A 6917-nucleotide genomic window follows, 5' to 3' on the forward strand; every position below is an offset into this window, starting at 1 on the left:
AAAAATGAATAAATTTATTATGCACCATTTATCCAAACTTGGGTTATCCACTCGCTCTTGATTTTTTACATAAATAGATCTAGACCTTTTAAATATATATATATATATATAGTCAAGTGTTAAGATGTCAGTCTTTTTGAGTAGAAGACATTGGAGAGAATTCCAAAAACGTGCTTCCAATCTGCTTTGGAAATGACATCTCCGGTATCTGGCCCAGATGGTATGCAGGGGTACACCAGTTCCCAGATTTTGTAGTTAAGGCTGCTGCTATAGCACTCACTTCTTCAAGTTCATGGTGACCAGGAGACCTCAGCAGCCAAGAGCTTCTTCTGATACTGGCCTTTTTTCAAATTTGCAGTGGAGCACCTCAGAGATGACATTTCTACCTAAACAGCTTTACAAGTGGCCCAGAAGGCAAGTTTCCAGGGAGTCCTGAAGTGTGGATTGAAACCAAGTTTTTTTTTTTTTTTTTCCTTTGTAAGCGGTGTATTTTAAATAACTTTCAAGATACACATATTTTTTTCCTTTAAAAAAGTCTGCTGTAGCAGTTTTGTTCTTGAATTTTGCTGGTCATCCTCATGGTCCCGAGCCCCCAAACTCTGGGTTGTGGAGGCAGCCGAGGCGGAGGCTGGGGGGCCCACACGGCCTGTCCTGGCGGTGCTCGCAGCACTGGCGGAGCAGCTGGGCCCCATCTTGCCACAGCTCACGCATGGGCAGCATGGGAGCGAAAACGTCCATGTATTTCAAAGCAGTAATAATTTAAAATTATGAAAACCTTTCCGCCACTGAACGCTTAGAAGGTGCGGTCAGACAGCGAGGCCAGGGAGGCCGGGGTGCCCCGGCAGGGGCCGTATGGCGCAGGCCTTCCCAAGCCAGGGGGCCCGTGGGCCGGGCTCGGGTCTCGCCCGGTACAGGCCGGGCCTGCGGTGCCGACCAGCCAGGAGCGGCGCCGCCGGGGCACACGGTCTGCGAGGGCCACGTGGCGCCGGCCGGGGGTGGGGGGCAGAGGCCCCGCACTTTCCCCGGAGCCTCGGGTCCCCCGGGCGGGGGTGGGTGCGGACCGGGGTGGTGCCGGCAGACGCGGGCTCAGGGGCTCCTTGCGGCGTTCTGGTTGCCGGGCGAGCTGGAGGCGGAGGAGGACGCGGAGACGCTCAGCCCCGCCAGGCCCGGGGCGTTCGTGGCCGAGTTCTGTCCCGTGAGGCTTTTCCGGCAGCCGGGGCAGCCGCCGTGCTTGGCGGGGACAGCGGCGAGGGCGGGAGAAGGGGCAGGTCGGGGCGGGCGCGCGGGCGGGCACCCCCTGCTCCCGCCAGGGCACCCCGCGGCCTCGCGGACCCGGGGGTGCAGGGCAGCCGCCGCCCGCGCCGGCCCGGCGCACGGTCGTCCTCGCACACGGGCGCTCCCGCCCGGAGCCCGGTGCCCCTCGGGGCCGGGGCGGCGGGCAGGGCCTGGGTCTTCTCCGTCCGCCGGTGGGGGCCGCGTTCTCAGACGGATTGAGCGGCCGCGTGAGGACGGCGTCCGGGCCGCGGGCCGCGGGGTCGGAGGGCGGAGCTCCCCAGGGACCCGGGCCGGGGACGGCGGCGGGCGCGATGTCCGTCGGCGCCGGGCGACCCCCTCCAGCGTGGGGGCGCCTTCGTGTCGGCCGGTGGCCCGCCGCGGGGGGAGGCGGCGCGGGGCCCCGGGGGCGGGTGCCGGGACTCGGGCTCTCGCTCCCCCCGGCGCTCGGGGTCCCTGCCGTCGTCAGCCTGCGCCCCCGGAGGGAGCGTGGGGGTCTCGACGCCGCCGTCAACGATGCCGAGAGCGAACTGTCTGCGGCCCTGCGGTCCTGAGGTCCTGGTCCACGTTCTCCAAAGGCAGCCGGTTCCAGCGGTTCCAGTCCGTGAGGGCTGCGCAGGAGGCAGAACCATCCTCTGTGCCCCTGGTCTCTTCTGGAAGCTCCTCGATGAAACCAGACTCGCGTCTTGGGCAGATACAATCCGGCAGGCGTGGGACGATCTCCCCGGAGCAGCAGTGGCAGAAGCACCGTCCGGGCTGTGGCGACGCCTCGCCGTGGCCTACTCTGTGCCACCCACCCCCAGTACTTCAAGTCCAGGAAAGTAGACGTATGAGCCACAAAAGGCTGGATTACCAATAACTACACATTTTCTCTCGCAGTAATAAAGTTCTAGCCCAGACACTTTTTAGAGTGATCGTGCTTAACGAAGAGTAGAGTTGATGAATGAAGATTCTGTGTATTGACTTAAAGGAAAAAATAAGTCCTTTGCTTCCTCTTTTTCAGAAAATTTCTGATGGGTGTTCACCGATTTGTCTCTCTCTTTCTCAAGTCGTTCAGTCTCCAGAGACAGCTTATACATCTCCAGGGCCATTTCCACATCATCTGGGCTTGGCAGGCGCTGCATGAGCTTTCTGCCTGTGAGCACCTGCTCGCAGCCTTCGGACACCGCCCAGCCACATCCGGGCACTTCTGGGCACCAGGTACCAGCTTCTTTCCTCTGAGCAAGTGATACTTTTCGGACTGACCAAAAGTTTTTCATGTGCAGCACCACAGCAACTTTCAACATTCAGTGAGGGCGAGATGTGAGGGGACTCTTCATTGGCTTCTCAAACTTCACCCTGGAAACAATGGCAATTCCTTATATGTGCTCATCACATATGATTTAGACTTCTCCTTACACTTTACTAGACAATATTTCATTGCTCAAATTCTATTGTAATTAATCATTCTTTATATTAACTTTCCTTATTCACATTATTATGTATTTTCTTTGTCTTGATGGTCCATGAATCTTATTTTCATTTGAATAAATGCTATCTATCTATCTGAACACTTAAAAACCTGTGGAAAAAAATCAAGTACCATAAAAATATACATGGCATGATTGAATTTATAAAAAATAGTAAACTACATAAAACAAAAACATAAAATATGTAAATAATATAGCCATGTATGATAAAATCATAAAGAATAACAGGAAATAAACATAACAATTCAAGAAAGTGAAAAAGCACAACTGTCGTGAATACATAGGGGACCCAAAGATATTGAAAATATTATTTTCTTAATATAGCTAGTAGGTTCACAAATGTTCACTTCATTACTATTTTTCTCTACCTTGTGTGTCATATGATAGTGTTTTATATAAAATACTTTTAATAAAAAATTATTTCTTATGCTATAGAGTGATTACATTTACTAAAAGTGTAATTTAATTAGTTTCTCAACCATGTGCTGAGCTAGTGATCCTCTGAGCCCTGGGGGGCCAGGCAGGGCGTGAGGCCTCCGCCTTGGAGCAGTTGTGCATGTTCCCCAGTGCGCTCTAGGACACACTGATGCTTTCCTATGTGTGAAGTGACATGAACAGATTAGACTTGATTCCCTGATAATGCCAGATGAGAGTTTTACCATATTTACCCATTCCCCTTGGATGTTTTACTGAGTTTGATTCTTCCATTTCAGAATAACCTTGCCTAATTATTATTTTTTTATTTTTAGTCCATAACAAGGAAATAAAAGAACAATATATACACAGATAAATATATGAACACTCACATGACTGTATATAATGTCTATCTTTATTTCTAATATACTCCTTTAAACTTCACCAATATACCCATCATAAGTCTTTCTGAATGATATACCACAAAAATCTCTATGGATTCTCTAAAGAACCCTCTCAGGCTGCTTCTTTCAAAGCCTCTGCAGCTGCCTGCACTGTGAAGGCTGCAACAGCAGTCTTTCTCTTCACTTCTCCCTTAGTTTTGCAAAGATCCACTTTGGTTTCAATATCAAGCAGAGCATCAGAAATTCCTGAAAATGACTCCCTTGAATACTTGCTGTGGCTGCTTGGAGCATGGATGACATGCCTGTTGATAAAACAGTATGGTCTTTATTAGTTGCCTAAATGTTACAGAAGAGAAACACAAGAGCATGCTACCATTTTAACATTGAATATTTCTAATTTAACAATTTGAACAAGTCACTTGTCAACTGAACTTCCACATTCAATCATCTCTAAAGACTAGTCTGGCCAGGGAAGGTAGTACAAGCCTGTAATCCCAGCCGCTTGGGAGCCAGAGGTGGGCTGATCACAAGGTCAGGGGTGCGAGACTAGCCTGGAAAGCATGATGAAACTCCGACTACTAAAATTACAAAAAGTTAGCCAGGCATGGTGGCGCATGCCTGTAGACCCAGCTACTCAGGAGGAGGGAGAATTGCTTGAACCCGGCAGGCAGAGGTTGCAGTGAGCTGATTATGCCACTGAACTCCAGCCTGACCTATAGAGAGAGACTGTCTCAAAAAAAAAATGATAGTCTATGAAATACATATTAATTAATTATATTTTCACTTTGAGCAAAAACTTAAAGTGGTAAGTGGTCCAGTGCTACAACAGTACAATATAGAAAACACAGCCATCATTCTTGATAAGAGTATTTAGTTACAATTTTCCAAATTCTTCAAAATAAATTACACACAGTTTGTATTAGTATTTCACAGAGAAGAAAACTGAGGTCTGAGAAATCAGTGACTGAAGTATCTGTCTCAAGGCACATTACAAATAAGTCCTGATTTTTTAATGCATTATAATAAGTTATAGCACAACAGTGATCATTAAAGTCTTGTTAGTGATTAGCCAAAATTTTATTTTTTGTTCTTTTTTAAAAAGTCACACTATCATGTTAGAATATGTGACATAAAACATGAAGAATCATCAGAAACAATTTTGTAATGTTTCACATGACCACGGCAGAAGAATATTTTACAGTAGGAGCTCAGATAGTTCATGCAATAGACCGGGAAGAGAAGAACAAACTCTGACGTAAATAAATAAGCTCCAGAGCAGTGGCTCATGCTTTTAATCTCATAAATTTGGGAGGCTGAGGTGGGAGGACTGCTTGAGGCCAGGAGTTGGAGACAATCCTGGGCAACATAGGGACACCCTATCTCGACAAATAAAAGTACAAATATTAGCTGAGCATTGTGGCACGTGACTAGTCCTAGTGATTTTGGAGCCTGAGGTAGGAAGATTGATTGAGCACAGGTGTTTGAGGCTGCAGTGAGCTAAGATTCCACCACTGACCTCCAGCTTGGGAGACAGTGTGAGAACCTGTAGCTTAAGAACAACAACAAAATAAGCAGGGCAATGGGTAAGTTAAAAATATGCTGCCATTGCCCAACCAATCAAACTTTCTAAAACATCCTCTTATTCCTGAGCCCAACTCTTTGATAATCCCTGGACAGAAAGACAGAGTCATTTCTGGCTGTCCAATGACCTAACCCCTTCTGCGATACATATAAGATCAACCTGGAGATGGTCAATGTTTTGTAGAAAAAATTGTGATAGTCAAGATATAGGAGGAAAAGCACCTCTAAATACCAAACATAGAAAAAATATATATGTTTATTATATACATTACATATAGAAGGATTTACTGGGTTTTGTGTACACATAAACAAAAATATATTTAAAATAGGAAAGGGGCCAGAATTATACACATAAGAATATAATCCTTTTATGATTTTTCTGATGGAACTAGGGAGATGTTTAATTTCTGCCGTGGCTTTCTTGATCTTTACATTTTCTAAAATAAACATATATTCTTTTAAAATAAGAAACAGAAAGATATTCAAAATAAAGATATTCAAAAATTATATTACATTGCATGAGAATATATTATATTTATCATTTACTACATATATTTTGAAATGTTCTAATGGCTTGCAAGAAATCAACTATGATATTTTTCCACAGGACAAAAAAGAGGAAAATTGATATTATAAGAGGGAGTCATTTTTTCTTTTCCTACCTATAAAAAAGTCTATCTGGTAACCCTAAAGATCAATAAATGCTCATTACAGAAACATCAGGTGATCATTAATCATTCTCAAAAATATTGGAAAGCAAAATAAAATGAATATAGTTTTAGTTTCATGAAAATGTATTTCCATACACAAAATAAAATTTCAGAGCAAAACTGATTTTAATCAGTCATCTATGGGGATTGGGTCCAGGACCTGGATAAATATCGAAATTTGTGCATACTCAAGTCCTGCAGAAAAGACATGCATATATAAAAAGTTGTCCCTCTTCTGTGGAATTAACAGGCTGACGGTGAACAAACCACTCAACAAATCAAATTGATATATCAGTATAATAATCCAGATGGTAGTGAAAATTATTTAATATTTCATCTTTTCGAGTGATTTTCAGAATAATTTAAGTACAGCATTCACAGAGCCAGATAAGATGTTCTGGATCACCTTCCCGTGCCTCAGTGAGGAAATGTAGTTGAGTATGTGGAATCTGAAGCCACGTCTAGTCCCCTTGGGCTAACTAGCATAATATAACTCTCACCACATGCTTCATGCCCTTTGACATCCTGATCTTCACATTGTTAAGACAGTGAAGTAGGCAATAAGATAAAACAGAAAATAATTCCAATAATCATGTCTAAGAGTCCAAATGGAATGTATCAGTTCTGTTTTTTTTTTTTTTGTTTTTAGAAACACATTCATAATTCTCTTACCTTATATTTTTTGTTAGTTCTTTATTAGCTACATCTGAGCTTCTCAGATTCAGGCTCATGTCCTGAGTATCATTCTGTGATGAAAGTTGTAACATAACAAAGCTAAATGAAAAATTATTGTTGAGATTTGTTCCACAGAAATAAAGTCACTCACTTTAGAGCCTTTTTACTGGATTTGTGTCTTTTCTACTTTGTGATATTTTTAGCAAAATCATTTTCTGTATGCAATACTAATATTTAAAAATATAAGTTTGAAAACAAAAAAATAATTTGGCAAGTTATAGTTCACCATCTTTAAAAGTAAAATGTTGGCCATTCACATATGTGGTTCCTTGCTTTCAATACTGTATTGTATTTTGTTTTCTTAAGAGATAGATCTCTCACCAGGCTGGATT

General features: G+C 44.1%; 1 pseudogene; it reads right to left on the reverse strand.

Moving 5' to 3' along the window:
* Positions 1 to 793: 793 nt before the first annotated feature.
* Positions 794 to 2558, reverse strand: LOC141583338 (uncharacterized; annotated as a pseudogene).
* Positions 2559 to 6917: the final 4359 nt, after the last annotated feature.

This window comes from Saimiri boliviensis (assembly GCF_048565385.1).
Source record: "Saimiri boliviensis isolate mSaiBol1 chromosome 19 unlocalized genomic scaffold, mSaiBol1.pri SUPER_19_unloc_4, whole genome shotgun sequence".
NCBI classification, from domain to species: Eukaryota; Metazoa; Chordata; class Mammalia; order Primates; family Cebidae; genus Saimiri; species Saimiri boliviensis.